The sequence below is a fragment of the Camelus dromedarius genome, chromosome 5 (genome assembly GCF_036321535.1).
Source record: "Camelus dromedarius isolate mCamDro1 chromosome 5, mCamDro1.pat, whole genome shotgun sequence".
NCBI classification, from domain to species: domain Eukaryota; kingdom Metazoa; phylum Chordata; class Mammalia; order Artiodactyla; family Camelidae; genus Camelus; species Camelus dromedarius.
The window spans coordinates 17,307,736-17,324,026 of NC_087440.1; the positions used below are offsets into that span (position 1 = coordinate 17,307,736).

Here is a 16,291-nt window from a genome sequence, read left to right on the forward strand (position 1 = left end):
CTCCAGCAATGCCAGTTTTGACGCGTCCGCCAAACCTCTCCAGCCCCCTGCGCGTCCCTTGCACGGCAGGCGGAGAGAGCTGCTTGGAAAAGAAATCAACTCTCCAGTGCCAAGACACACGCACATGCACACGCACACGCACACGCACACCAGAAGCAATTCAGGCTCTGAGGATCTGGGTCCGATCCCCACCAGGCGCCCAGAGCATTAGCAAATTTTATAAGGCGATCTTACCTCATGGGGGGAGGCTTTAAAAAAAAAAAAAAAGCTTGTCACGCTCAAGGAAAAAAGAAAATAAAGAAAACACCTGAAAAAGAAAATATATCCTTCTGTCTCTTTAGGTTTTGGCTTCTTCGATATAATCCTGAAACTCGCCCCCACCGGTCCTTGCAGCAGCGGCAGCGGCAGCGACAGCAGCAGCGGGACGGAGCGGGAGCAAAACAAATCGAGGCACGGCAAATGGTGTAATTCGATCCATCTCCAAGTCAATCCATCAGGCGAGCCGAGCCTCGTTCCCTCCCCGCACTCGGCAGCTCGCGGCGCGGGGCCCACCCCCGGGCGCGGACGGCAGGAGGCGCGGGCGGCCCGGCGGGTTCGCCCTCGCCCGAGCGCCGCGGCCAGCGCCGCCTGGAGGCCCCCAGGCCGGCGCCGCGGCCCCGCTGACCCCGCGGTGGCCTCCGCGTCCCTCCTCCCCCGCGCTCTGCTGTGCGCCCTCCCTCTCGCCACCTCTGAAGAGCTGCTCCTTCCAGCAACTCCCGGCGCCTCAGTCATCCAGCTCTCGGCGGCTGCAGCAGCCTGCGAAGCAGCCTTTTTGCTTTCCTGCCTCTTTCCCTCTTCTCGCTCGCTCCCTCACTTTTTTAGAGCTTTCCTCCAGACGTCTAGAGGACAAATCATTGCAGCCCAGAGGAGCTGCAGGCACAGTTAGTTGCTCCGTAAAGTTCTGCCTTAGTTTCCTAATCTAAGATTTATATTTCAAGCACATCCTTACAAACCTGCCCCCATATTACCTTTCTCGCCACCCTCCCCCATCTCCTTATAACCACTAAGCAAAACAGCTGGGAAGAAGCAATCAAACACTGTTTTATCTTTATAAAATACAAAAATTGCCTGCTAAAAATCCCATTTCTACTTTGAATGAAAGCCATTCAGTACAGTATAATTTTGCAGACTAATGAGCCGGTTTTACAGGCAAGCGTTTCGTGTAATACGTTGTGGGAGAAATGAAAATGTCCTTGAAGTGACATCATTTAAAATAGACTGTCACAAATGAAAGAAAAAAAAGTCGTATATTTAAAAGCAAGGGGACTTTAATCCAAACTTCATATCTAAGAATGGGCTGTGTTTTATTAAAATTTCCAGTTGAATTATGAATCACTGAGGGCTCTAAATGGCTGGAATGAACCATGATGCCCTTATTTAGAGAAAAAGAAAGAAGAGAGCTTTTCCGCCAAACTTTTAATTTTCATTTGCGTATGGTTAATTACCGTGAAAGAGAGGAGAAGTAGGCAGAGAAAGGAGTTTCCTTTCCTCAATGGTTCTTGCACAGTTACATGTTTACATTTAGGAAAATAACCCTGATGTTGAGTTATTTCTGAAACTTCCACTGACAGCCTTGAAAAGGAACTCAAAAAAGACACCCCAAGGAACTGCTGCAGGACTCATCCGGAGAACTGTTTCCTCACTAGTTTACACTTTGTTACCAAAAGGAAGGAGGAGGGAGGAGGAGGAGGGGGGTCTTATAAAATATAAACTCTCTTCCTGCTGTTCTTCCTATTTGAGAAAAAGGGTGGGGATGGGTGGGCGGAAAGAACAGCTTTGGCAACACGGCTTTGTGATTTTTCTATTGCTGTTAAGGCTTTTGTTGGCTGGCTGGCTGGTGTTTTGGGGTTGTGCTGGGTTCTGACATCATTGCAAGTTACTTGGCAGTCAGGGCCCTTCCGCAGCCAACTTCTGACCCAGAAAGCTGTGTCTGTTTTACTGGTGTCCAGTCATTCCGTATTTTCTCCATCAAGAAAGCAAGCCCTGCTGCAGGCAGAGGGCTCTGTGCACTGAATGAAGATGCAACGGGGTGACCGGTGGCTTGATGAGGAATCCAATCACCACCCACCTGGAGGCAGAAAGCTTGGAAAGTGTCCTCTGCAGTAGCAGCAAAGAGAAAAAGCAGTCCTCCAGATTCTTGAATTCTTTGCTGAAATTCTGCGATGGCCAACTTTACAGAGCACCACCCCAGAAAGTGCACTTTATCCTGGAATGAGTTCTTAAATCCAGGGATAAAAACACCTTTTAGCTTGCAGAAGAATATGCTGATAGGTCATTTCAAGCCAAGGACTAGATATGTTTTCAGTCTCAGTATCAGTCTAGGCCTCAGAGCCAATCCCCTTGTTCGGACTAATAGGGTAAGAGAGGCAGGGACGTGGACAACCTACTGACATTGAAAGAATGGTACCCTTTATCTCTTGGTCAGATCAAAATACTACTTTTCAGAATTCATCATTTTCCTGGTTCTCAAAATCTTGAAAGTCAGAAAAATGATACTTTTTATTTGGATTTTAGTGGAAGAAGTCTAAGGAAATTGCTCACTCCATATAGTTTATTAGCATTTGGTCCTTTCAGTTGATTTTACACACTTTTAACCTGTTAGCCCTGTTTACTTCTCTGGTCCGACTCGCCCACTCCCCCCTGCATGCTTTAGGCTCCAGCACTGCCCTTCTGCATGTGGTTCCCCACTATGTCACACTGTTTCACATCTCCATGTCTTCACTTACGGTGTCTGCTCTCTGGTGGACTCTTTCTCCATCATTTTCTGTACTTTAACTTCTGCTTTTCTTGACTTTTAACAGAAATTTCATTTCGGCGTCAGAATTTCCCTCATCCCACGAGCCACCAGGATGGGTCGAAGCAGCTCTCTTCTGTGCTCTCCTAGCAAGTTCACTTATGTAACTTACCAAATCAGAGGGAAAATAACTGTTTAGGACGTCTTCCCTGCTGAGTGCTTAACTGCAAGGATCTTGTCTTACTTACCTGGACAGTCCCAGTGCCTAGCACAGTGCCTGGCATTTAACGGGCACTCAGTAAACACTTGTTAAACAGATCTGGCAGTGGCACCCACAACTTTCTCATACTCTTTGATGTGCTGAACCAGAGAGTATAGTCATCTCTCCACTGTATGCCCTTCTCGAGTAGGAATTTATTCACCTGTGTCTTCAGGGCAAGCACAGTATCCGTGTCAGGACATTCCTCGAATGAGTGAAGAATGAATGAATAAATGAATGAATGAATGAGCAAATAAAGAAAGGAAGGAAAGAAGGAAGATATCTGACTCTTTTCACATCCAGAAAGAATACTTGAAGTGGTCGGTGCTATAGACGGTTAGTGATTATGCTTTTGTGCTATCTGCATACATCTCTCATCGGTCAGAAGTAGTAACTTGATTAACAATGTATTTTTTGTTTGTTTGCTTACTTTAGGAAAAGTTTAGAATTTTATTTCTATGTTTGATTTCCAATCTAGTTTTAAGAAGAAAATCTATCTGAAAATTACAGAAAATCTGCATGTAATACTCCAAAAAGTTTGTCAGTCATCAGAGGGTACCACGCCTTAACTATTAGAGTTATTCAACAAAGCATTAGTGCTCACTATGTGCCAAGCTCTTCTAAGCATTTCATGAATATTAATGCTCACAACACTTCTATGGGATAAGAACTATTGTTATCTTCATTTTGTAAAAGAGGAAACTGAGGCTTAGAGAGTTTAAGTGACTTGCCTGGGGCTCCACAGGTACCAACTGCATAGGATCTGAACCCTAACCTCTTACTTAGGTGTAATAGTGGTTAACAGTGAGGTCACAGGTAACAGCAGTAGTAAACAGTGAAGGCTTTGGAAACTTTGGACAACCTGGATTCAAATCCAGACTTCCCCCTCTCTTGGGATAATTTAGTTAACTACGCTCTGCGTCAGTCTTCTCATCTGTGAAACAGGAGTCATAACAATACTTCAAATGGATTTTTTGAAGGATGAATGTGATAACGCATGTAAAGTGTTTAGCACCTTACCTGGAACACAGCAAGCACTGAATAAATATTAGCCAATGTTATTATACGTGCCCCGTAGGCAGTGCAGTCTTGGAATCCTGCAGAATTGGATGAGAAACTTAATCCAACCTCACATTAAATGTGAGACTTAGGGTACAAGCACATGGTACACAATAGGTTTGCAATAAATTTTTGATCCATTCCATCTCCTCCATTCCCTCATTTCAGTGTATATATCTATTAATTCAGATACACACACTACTCACTATTCAGTTGATACGAAATAACATTTTGTATGAATTTTAATGAATAATACAGTTTAGAATGTAGAGTTTCATGTTTCAAAATAAAAAGATAGAGGCATTGAAATCTCACAGGTAGCTACAGCTCATGTGCTTACTTCAATTTGGAATGCACATATAGTATTCCTTGCATTCGCACATTACAGAAAGTGCTTTTGTGGCAAGGGATTGCTTTCAGAACTAATCTAAGCTCTCCATGACACGATAAATCATTAATAATATAGCCCCAGATCTCGGCATCTGCATAGGCACAGCTGGTCTCCTTGTGTCAACAGTCTGCATATGAAAATGACCCTGCCAAGATATTTCACTTTAATGAAAAATATTTATCATGGTAAATCTTAAACCTCAAGATTTTACTGACATAATTCATTTCTATTATTATGTACTATGATAGTACACCACCACAGCTAGCTTATGTGTGGAATGATAAAAAATGTGCTTTTTTAGTCATTATGATTACTCTAGCTTAGCATGAATAATTTTGCTGTACACTGAGTAAGGGGAGGCACCATGCATTTATGGAAATAATAAATCAGTTCTTTTTCTAGTTTGGCTAATGACTCCTCAGGTGCCACTGTGTGGAAGGACACTGAGTGCTCACGCCAAATAAAAAAGAATCAGGCTTTTTAAATTTTTCCGTCAGAAAGAGGAACAGCAAAGTCTTTAACACCAGCTCTTTTGAAAACAGACAAGAGACAGGAATGCTATCGCCGTTTTATCAGAGAACTTTTGAACAAACAGGAGCAAAATAAACTTTTCAGAGGGAGAGTCAAATAAAAAGGCAGTAACTCGGTTTGAGTCGCTTAATTTTACTTACGTGTACTTTGGGAAGGAATACTCAGGACACAGGGATGCCAGCTTACATCCCGGCAGATGTAAGGCAGCTGAGACTGTGTAAGTTCCTGGCAGCCTTCTTTCCACAAATTTACAGTAAGCAAGCCTCTGACCTTGAAGAACTGGGGCTGAAGAATATCTCTGAAATGTTAGAATGTCTTAACCAAGGAGAAAGATAATGAAAATAGCCAAAAGGGGTAGAGAATTGGAACATTTTATCTGTTTTTAAAAATATATAACTTAGAATTTGGTTTTAAAAATAAACCTTCTTGCCTATTTTTTTTTTTTTGGCTTAAGCCAATGTCAAATTCAAATCAACAAAAGGAGAAGGAACTAACTGTGGTTAGTCAGGTACTATCTAGTAGTGTCACTTAATTCTTACCACAGCTCTTGGAGACGGGCATCATTCAGAAACAAAAAAACCATGCTTGTTTTTTTCTTCTTGTATACATATTTCATTGAAGTTTGCTTGTTTGAGTTAACCATCTTGTCAGGATTTTTAGTCCTAGTAGATGATGGAGTCTAGAGTCTAACACAGATCTATTTCGCTCTCAAGCCTAATTTTTTTTTTAACTGAAGTATAGCTGATTTACAAAGTTGCCTTAGTTTCTGGTGTACAGCATACCGATTCAGTTATATATATTCTTTTTCATATTCTTTATCATTACAGGTTATTGCAAGATATTGATTATAGTTTCCTGTGCTAAACAGTAAGACCTTGTTGTTTATCTATTTTATATACAGTAGTTAATATCTGCAAATCCCAAACTCCTAATTTATCCCTCCCCACCCCTCTTTTTTCCCCTCAAGTAACCACAAGTTTGTTTTCTATGTCTGTGAGTCTGTTTGTTTTGTAAATAAGTTCACTTGTGCCATTTTTTAGATGCCACATATAAGTGATATCATATAATATTTGTCTTTCTCTGTCTGACTTACTTCACTTTAGTATGATAATCTCTAGGTCCATCCATGTTGCTGCAAATGTCAAGCCTAATTTTCTTTCTAGGACACTATGCTATGAAAAATGAAAAAAGCATAGGTTTGGAAAAATATGTCTTGGATAATAAAGGAAGTGAAAATATTTAAAAACCCACAACCAGACACTCAAAGCTAGGTTAAAAAGGCATGCTTCAATTTCTAATTCCTTGATTGTTTTTGCTTGTCACATACAAACTAGTGTTAGGAACCCTTCGATGGGGTTCATAGCATGGTTTAAACCTCTGTACATTATATGCATTCTATTTCTCATGTAACTTCTCTCACTTGTAAATAAAGAGAAGAAAAGACCTAGTTAGCAGCATGTGAATATATGTTAAAATAAACCTCACTGGTTAAGCTACACATGTTTCAATAAATGGATTAATGGTTAGGGCCATGTGATAGTACCTTTTGGAAAGAAAGAAAGAAAGAAGGAAAGAAAGGAAGGAAGGAAGAAAGGAAGAAAGAAAGAAAATTCCTAATCATTGAATGCCCTACATAGGAGAACGGCTACAGAGCTACAGAACCAATTCATTGCCAGAAATCACTAGTGCCACCTATTGGTTAAAAAAAAAAAAAGAACAGGATTCTGGGTAATCGCTGTCTTTCCCTGGCCGACCAAGGGAGTGAGGATAGTACATGTACAGGGGACAGGAAAAAGTTGACATTCTGGGATAAAAATCAACAGCAAACACTGTTAGTGTTCCCCTGTAATTACAGTTGTTGTCTAAAATGCCCTATTAAACTGTGATGAAGTGGCAAGGCCCAGCAGCACATGGGAGATACATTTGGCCAATAAGTTTAAATCCGGGTCTAGAATCTGGTGTCTGTCACTGAGTCAACAATGGCACAAACGAGGTGACAGGAGGAGTGCTCTCTCCACCAGCCCCAGTTACGCGGGTGTCACTTGTGTCCTAGAAGGAGGCTCGGGAGAAACCTACAGCTTGTCTGACCTTTAGTTGGTTCCACAGAGTGGCCTACACCCGTGCTCTCCTTGTCCCCAGATCTCTCTGGCCTTTGAATCTAGAACCTGTCATCAGCTGGCAGTCAGCAAGTGAAAACAATGAGGCCTATTACATTTTTATAACAGATTTTCTCACCAGGGTGGCCCTACTGACCAACTTAGATTTAAACATTATCCGATTCACTTGACCGTGGGCCAGGATGGGCTCCTTCCTCCATGGCTGCCTTCTAAAAGCCTGAATGCTGAAGAAACATTTCAAACTTATATTCTTAAGGAAAACTTTAAAAATGAGCCTCACAGACGTTGCCATTGCCTGAATCTGTATTTCAATTACAAAGCTAAAAGAAGAAACTGTTGGCTAAGCGCCTTTCTGGAAAATCCAGAAAGGTCCAGAGGACTGTTTGGAGCTTTTTAAGACTACCACACATCCATTAAATTAGAATATTTCCATATTAAAGTTATATTCAACAGTTGATTTTTCAAATATTATTGCATCTGGGTCCATGCACACACCTGCCATGGTGTGTGTGTGTATTTTTCCTCCAAGAGTCCCTCTTTAAAGGCTTTGTGAGTTCTTTTGCTATATTAAAATTTGGGGAATTGTGTTGATAATCTATCCCAATATGCTCTGAATTTCTGGGTCATAATTACAGAATAAACAGATTCATTTCTCATGCCAAATTTTAATTAAGAATTCCACTTATGCAGTTATTTGCTAATGAATAATACTTACTCAGTACCAAAGCATACCATTAAATATGTTTATTCAAAAGTATGTTTTCCAAAGATAGTTTCCATAGGTCAGTTCCTCATTTTTAAGTCATCAAACTAAAATTAAAATAATAGGAAAATGCTTAGCTTCTATTTTATTGAGATATCTGGGGATTCAGGAGAAAAGGATAGTCTGCAATTGCTGGGAATAAATTAATTTAATATTCAAGTCCAATTAGCCATGATCTCAGCTTCTCATAAATATCAAGATATTGAATTCTGTGATTTATCTTTGTTTAGATCATTTGGCAAAGGTAACTGACTGTCCATTCATTGTCTGGGCTCTTGCCTAGAAAAAGGGGCCGTAGAGGCAATTATTTGTCCCACATTTACTTACTGTGCTTTTGAAAAAACTACCCCAATCTGGGTTACTGATTCCTTAAATATGCTCTTGGTTCCCACGTAACAGGGGAATAACCAATTTGTCAGCTTTTACGTTGATGAACAAAAAATAAAAATAAATGAACAAATAAGTAACTCATTTCGATATCAGATAAGGGCACAGCCTGTGGAAGGGAGACATTTCTAGAAATTTCAAACAAAGTTAACCCTTTCAAGTCAAACCATTAGAAACATACAAAGGCTGAGACAACCTATCTGTAGATTCCCTAATGCTTCCCCTGAAAGACAGTGAGTTCCAAGGGAACAGGGGACCTTTGAAATGAAATCAGAGCATGACAAAATCCAATCAGGGCAACAAGGAGGTGTCTCCTGGATGAAAACGTAACTGGAGTGGAAGAGCACAGGGTCATTCACTCATTCATCCCTGCATACATTCACTTCACAGTTTGTTATCAACGGCAGCAATCTGCTTTGTGTAAAGCACTGCACAGAGATAGATGAGAAATACCTTGCATTTAGACAGCAGCTTCAAGTCGGAAAAGCACTTTTATCAGTCAGAATCCTGGCGGGGAACAGATGGCACATTCGACTTGGGTAATTTGAGGAGCCCTCAGTAAAGAGATTATTTGTAAAGGTGTGGGTAGAGTGCAGGGAACCCCCAAGGGACAGTTACCCTGGGGCCTGACTACTCCTAGGATGTAAGGAGCCAGAGGAGGGAGCAATTAGCAGAACCTGGAGATGTAGACATAGAGTCCATGTGGAGAGGACCCTCTCGCTTAGAGAGATCAGAGTTAGACAGTAGAGAAAAAGGACAGAGAGTGAATCTGGTGGAGCAAATGGAAATTCACTATTTAATTTTATTTTGAACCTTACAGAACACTAGGTGGTAAGGATCCTAAGTTTGCAAATGAGAAAGCTGAAACAAGGAGATTTATCTATCATAACTTGGTTACATTGCAGAGTCAGACCTTGAACCTGAGCCTTCTGAGTCTAAGTCTCGTGCTTATCACACTGTCTCCCTATTCCCTGTCCTTTAGACTTCCTTATTACACTTACCTCACCATATCACATTATTTACATGTTTTATCACTTACTGGACTGAGCTTGTTGAGAGAGAGAATGCACTCTTTGTATCATTATTGTCTAGAATAGTGGCTGGGACAGGAACCCCGGAGACACTTGACAGATGGAATGAGTGAGAGAGTGTGCGTCCCAACTGGAGGGACAAAATGTGCAAGAAATTAACATCAGGCATGGCAGAATGCTGTTGATACTGAATCCAGGATGTAGAGAAAGAGTGGTGTAGACAGAAAAATGGGGCGTGAATAAGAGTGTGGTTGTAACAGACCTCAGGACGTGGGGTCCTGTGAGCTGAGCCACACACTTTGAAAGACAAACGTCAAAGGTAGAGGACTATAGCCAAGGTATTGTGAGCTGAGAGGACAGCAAAGGTGGGGCGGGGGGGGAGGTGCACAATGTAGCTGGGGCGTGATTGCCATTCCTGGAAGCAAGCAGTAGGAGATGTGACTTGAAGGACAGGATAGGATCAATATATGCAGTTTCGGAATTGGCACTTGCTAGAGTCTGAATGTTTTTCTCTGGGTGTTTAGAAGCCATAGATTTTTTTGAGGAAAAGAGCATCCTAATTCTAATTTTGAGAAATACCACTCAGGCCAGAGGGAAGCACAGCTTGGAGAAACGGGAGGCTTCAGAAGTAAGGATGTTGGTGTAGGGGTCAGGACAGAAGATGACTTCAGTGGTGGAGTCAACAGAAAAGTAGGACCATATACCAGCGACAGAGCAGAGTGGGCTGATATTTGAATGTCACAGGTAGGGATGTGGGAGATTTTTCCCAGTTTCTCCATCTGGTCAAATTTAAGAAAAGCTGAATTATTATAAGAGATGGAGACACAGGAGTTGGAGCAAGTTTGCAGGGGGGATAATTGAGTTTGGCTTTGGCTAAGTGGAGCTTAAAATGCTGGTATGGTGTCCTGAGGGGATGCCCAGCAGCAAATTGGAAATTGCTATTATAGTTATAGCTAGTGGACAGGGGAACTTTCCATCTTCCAGAGAAACACCAAAATCTAAATGAGACAAATGCTTACAAGAAAGTAAGCAGAAATCTACTTTCATCGAATGACCTAGGTTAACCTATACACCCTCTGAAGTCTCATGGGCTCAGAAACATTGAGGTGAGAAACTTTTACCCTTCCCATTTCTGGACTGTCTCCTCCAACATGGAAACCATACAGTGGAGATTTATGCAGCTGGTCCCATTCCTCACCCATGTCTTACAAACATAAGAAAAGTAGACCTGGGAATTCATCATATTTTATCTAATACCTTTTTGAGCTGACTGTTCAGTGGTATCTTTTCAGCCTGATCCTTTTCCAGAAAATGCTGATGGATACTTTTAAAACTTTTTGTGAAACTACCCAAACTCATTATTTTAGATTATTTTAGACTTGCTAAGGGAATTTGCCGTTTTCTTAGAGTGGTGTAGATGAGAAAAATGTCCCAAAATTAGTTTACTTAAAGCATTATCACTCCATGTAAAATTAGGCGTCCTTAGGCTCTGATTATCAACACTTGCAGCTAAAGTCTAAATGAACTTAGAGAAAAACAATTCAGTGGCTTCTTCTCTCAATTATCTTGGACAACGTGAACATCACCATTTTACTTGATTTGAAATGTTAACATGAAATATAATAGAGAGCGGATCATTTCAGAGTAAGAAATCACATCTTGACAGCCAGATGATGAAATGCCGTAACAATAAAGATTAGATCGCTTCCAATTTTCTTTACAAAAAGTTCTAGAAAAAAAAACAGAATATGACTTCCATTCTTCAAGGACAGTTTTCTTTTATTTAGAAAAAGAAAGGTTATGAAAAGTGAGCGTGGGGGCCATGAGCATCATATTATGTAATGGTCAGGGTGAGCTTTGAAGTAACAGTATTTTCAAGACAATTTATAACGTAATAGTTACAGGATTAGAAAAAGGGCCAGTTTACTTTTTCTCATGGTGATTGGTTTTCAGTTATATTAGTTATATTATGTAGGTCACATAAAAACACATAATGTTTTCCTAATATTTAGGGGAGGGAGAGAGGAAGGAAAAAAGGGAGAGGAGCAGAAAAAAAAGTTAGAGCAACTGAGTGAAAGAAAAGGAAGACAAATGAGAAATCTGATTACATTTAATGGCACATTTCCAAGAAAAAGATAAAGTCTTTAGCAACATCTGCAGTTTCAATTTCCGAACTGTAGGTACTTAACATTGGCAGGACTTACTTTATTTTTTTTTCTTTTTGTTTTATTATTTGTCATTGATGGAAGAAGAAATCAAACAGATATAAGTATTTGTTAATTTCATGCACACCATTTCAAATCACACAGAATGTCAGACAATGTATGCTTACTTACATAAGCAACCTTTGTATTAAAAACATCACTTTATTACTCTCTATAAACATTTTATGAATCCATTTATGGTTTATGGTTAATTTAAGCTTATGGTTAAATTAAGAGGAAATGAAAGGCAGGGATAAACTACAAAGGATTCTTTCCTTATCTTTTAAACTGACTTCATTCAATCTGCAATTTAGTGCTATGTATATCTGAGCATTCCAAGAGCAGAGATGGGACAAAGCAACACTTGTAATGTTGGAAAAGTCGTGTTTGGCTTTTGATGAATATTTAATATGCCAGAGAGCTCTCAAGATTCCACGTTAGCAGTGCGATCTGGAGCAGTTTCCAGCAGGGACTGAATTGCTGGTCTGGCCTCCTGAGCTCCCTCTACCACTTTTCTTCCTCTGATACTCCTTAAGTTGCAGTGAGGTAGAAAAACACAACATCCTGTTGCCCAAACAGTCTCCTATGTGTGCTCTGTAAATGGAGCCATTAGGAAAAGGACTCTGGGACTGAGGCAGTCCCCACTCTGGGGAAGGCACAGGTTCCCCTTGGTTTGAAGAGTATGGCTATGCAGCAAAGGTTTCTGACCCCCCTGGTAATGGTCTTAAGCCTTAAGAGCCTGATGGAAAATCAACATTTTTCATAGTGCAGCGTAGAATTTGGCCCTGATTGGAGCATCTCTACCCTTGCTTTTTGATAAGCACCAGTCAATGTGAGACAAGAACACAGGACTTTCACAGAGGACAGGTCTTAGGGATTCCTACAATTCAGAGGGATTGGGAAAAGCGATGATTGGGAAGGTCTGGTGTGATTAGCAAGTCACTGTCTGGTTGAAGTGGGGAATGGGGGATCTTTGGGGTAAAAAATCAGGGAAGAATGAATTCCAGAACCCTCTGCCAAGTATTATGGAAGTTATTAAGCCATGTATTACTTTATCCAATTACTTTATTAGGGTGAACACGAAGAGCATGGGTTTCGTTTTTCTGCTTAGCTTTGGTATCCCAACAATTTTCAGCTTCCTCTTCTGTAATGTCGATAAAATGTTTAACATGAGGTTATTGTTAGGAGTAAAGTAATTAACTTTGGGAAAACATATGTAAGTTTTATAGAGTGAAACTGTAAAACCCTATATTAAGGTTAGATATTACTAAAGTCCGATGACCAACACGGTGGCCGTACAGCAGTCACAGGGGGTGCTTTGTTAAGCATTATGTGCCGCACCTGCCTCTCTTCCTTCCCCATTAATGATTTGTCCCTCTAGTGCCCTCTTCTCTCTCATGAGCACCACTGCTTTAGCGACCCACTGTTACACGGTGTCCCATAAGGTCTTCAGAGTAATCAAGAGGGTAAAAGTAAGTGCCCTCAGCAGTGAGTGCTAGAACACAGGGGCCGTATTTGTATCTCTAGTGCTTAGGTCAGCATTTGGCTAAATACACATCTACTGGATGGACAGTTTGAGTGATAACACAGAGATTATTACCAGAAAGGGGAATGTATTTCTCCTACTACAGTATATCTGTTAAAAACTTTAAATACACCTTGAGTACAGCTCTGTAAAGAGACTAGAATAGGATAATTCTTTAGCATGATCAAAATGTAAACTGCTCGTATCAAAATCCAATCAAAATCCAACATATTCTTAGTGATAAAAATCCAAAAATTCCTCCTAAAGAAAAAAAAGCCATGGATATAAGTCATTGATTACTATTATTATACACTATGATTTTGAATGTGCTACCCAAAGCAATAAGTCAAGAAAGTGAAATATAATCATAAATATTAGAAAGAAGGAGGCAAACATTGCAAAATTTTTAGAAGGACAAGAGAGTTTAAAAAGATTAATAGTTTATAAAATAATGCAAAAACCATGAGCTTTCCTGTAAGCCAAATACCACACAGATATTGCAACATATAATGGGAAAAATATTCCATTCACAAAGACAAATTACACACAGATCACCTGAGGATAAACTTGGAAAGAAATGTGCTGGATATACATGAAGAAAACTATAATGTTCCAAGGGACATAACAGAAGACAAGTAAATGAAGAATGAGATTTTATTCCTATCTAAGAGTTCTCATTGTGATAAATATGTCTATGATCTCTGAATTAATCTCTAAATACAGTGTAACTGTAATTAAATTCGCAATGCATTAATGTTTTTTTTTGTGTGGGGGGGGTTGTTGAAGACTTCTTTAAAGAACATTTAGAATTATAATATATGGCTGGCTTGGATAGTTCCAAATAACAAAGGTAACTCTTGCCCATTTGTGTAACAGCATGTATTTTAAAGCTACAACCACTAAAACAGTGCTATAGCGATGCAGGAAGAAGCATCCAAGCCCATGGATCAGGGTAGAGGACAGGGATAGACACACATTTTAATACATAAATTAAGTTCATTTTAATATGCAAATTAAATATAAGTATGATAGCATTTCAAGCAACAGGGAAAGGGTAAATTACTAAATAAGCAAGCTCAAACAACTGGCTATCCATTTAGGGAAAAAAAGCTGAAATTCTATTTCACACTTCATTGCCTAGACCAGAATAAGTTGCCTAATGGATCAAATATCTTAATTTTAAAAAGAGATTATAGCAAAGTATAAGTGATTATTTCCTCAAATCTAAAGTAGGGATAGAGTTTCTAAATATGACACAAACCCAAAATTTATAGAGGAAAAAAACTGATAGTTTTACTATAAAAATATAAAAATGTATATATAGTGAAAAACACAATAAAACTTGAAAATACCAACTAGAAACCGTTTGCAATATAAGAACAAAAGGATTTTTTTAAATAACAGCTGTATTGAGATATAATTCACATACTAAAAAAATTCATTCTTTTAAAGTATACAATTCAGTAATTTTTAGCATATTGATAGACTTATGCATCCATCACCACAATCTAATTTCAGTACATTGAGTCACTCCTCAAAGAAACCCTGTACTCATCAGCAGTCACTCTTTATCCCTTCTTCCCCTGTCCCTTGTAGCTACAAATCTACTTTCTGTGTCTAAATTTGTCTATTCTGGACATTTCTTACAAATGGAATCATACAATATGTGGCCCTTTTGTGTCTGGCTCCTTTCACTTAGCACAAAATTTTCAAGGTTCATGGTTCATCCCTGTTGTAGCATATGTCAGTATTCTATTATTTTTATAGCCAAATAATATTCTTTATTATGGATATACCACATTTTGTATATCCATTCATCAGTTGATGGACATTTGGGTTGTTTCTACTTTTTCGCTATTATGAAGAATATTTCTGTGAATATTTATATACAAGATTTTTGCACAGACATATGTTTTCATTTCTCTTGGGTATATACCTAGGAGTTGAATTGCTAAGATAATGTTATGTTCCATTTTCTGCCAAACTGTTTTCCACACTGGCTGAACAATTTTATATTCCTACCAGCAGTGTACGAGGGTTCTAATTTCTCTACATACATGTTAACATGTGTTACTGTCTGTCATTTTGATCACAGTATCTTAGTGGGAGTAAAGTAGAATCTCACTGTGGTATTGCTTTGCATTTTTCTAGTGACTAAAGGTGTTGAGCATCTTTTCATGTGTTTATTGGCCATTTGTATATTTTCACTGGAGAAATTATTCAAGTTCTTTTGCCCATTCAAAATTTGAGTTATTTGCCTTTTTATTAATGAGTCATAAGAGGCCTTTATATATTATGGATATATGATTTGCAAACGTTTTCTCTCATCCCGCGGGTTATCTTTTCACTTTCTTGATGATGTCCTTTGAAGCACCAATGTACATTTCAATGAAGTCCAATTTATCTATTTTGTATTTTGTTCCCTGTGCTTTTGGTGCCATATCTAAGAAACCATTGCCTAATTCAAGGTCACAAGGTGTTACTCGTATGTTTTCTTCTAAGAGTATAATTAGTTCTAGCTTTTACATGTAGGACTATGATTCATTTCTTAGTTCATTTTATCTGGTGTGGGGCAGGGGTCCATGCTCATTCCTTTGCATGTGAAAGGACTAATATTCTTAATTTATTAAGTGCACTTCAATAAGGAAAAATACAAATAGGCCAATAAAATGGGCAAATGATACTGAGCAGGTAATTTCAACCAACTGACCTATAAAAAGGTGACAACTTTATTAGTAATCAAAATGCAAATTAAAATAATGCATTATCATTGATATTCAATAAGGCTGGTGTTAATTTTAGAGATTGATAAAATCCAGAGTTGAGTATGTATACGGACAGGAGCATTCTTATGTGTGTCAGTGGGAGCAATTTAGGCACAGTGCATCTGAATATAGGATGTACTTGTCGTTTGAACCGGAAGGTTATCTCTGTGAATTGCTTCTTTAAAAAAGAATTAGACGACTGCCCATAAACATATATACACTCAGGTCTATTTATAATAGCAATAAATTTCAAACAACCTAAATGTCTATCAATAGGGAATATTCAAATTAATATTAATTAATATTTGATTATTCAGTCACCAGAATACTATACACCTATTTAAAGTGATGGGACATATTAATATTTTGTGCATGGAAATGCATCTAGTATATACTTAAAATTACAGACAAGCTGCAGAACAGCTTATTTGATATGCTTCCTTTTTTGTAAAACAAAATCAAAATGAGGAGACTGTGTGTCTGTGT

At 39.1% G+C, this 16,291-nt stretch overlaps 1 protein-coding gene across 12 annotated transcripts in view; it reads right to left on the reverse strand.

The window, feature by feature from the left end:
• Nucleotides 1-16,291, reverse strand: part of SEMA6D (semaphorin 6D) — a 518,009-nt gene that overhangs the window by 53,074 nt on the left and 448,644 nt on the right. Inside the window, exon 1 of one of the 12 annotated variants that reach the window (XM_031453121.2) lies at nucleotides 235-579. The exons of the other annotated variants lie outside the window; for them this stretch is intronic. The gene's annotated coding sequence lies outside the window, so the exon portion shown is untranslated. Of the gene's footprint in view, nucleotides 1-234; nucleotides 580-16,291 lie in introns of those variants that run through there. 12 annotated transcript variants of the gene reach the window in all.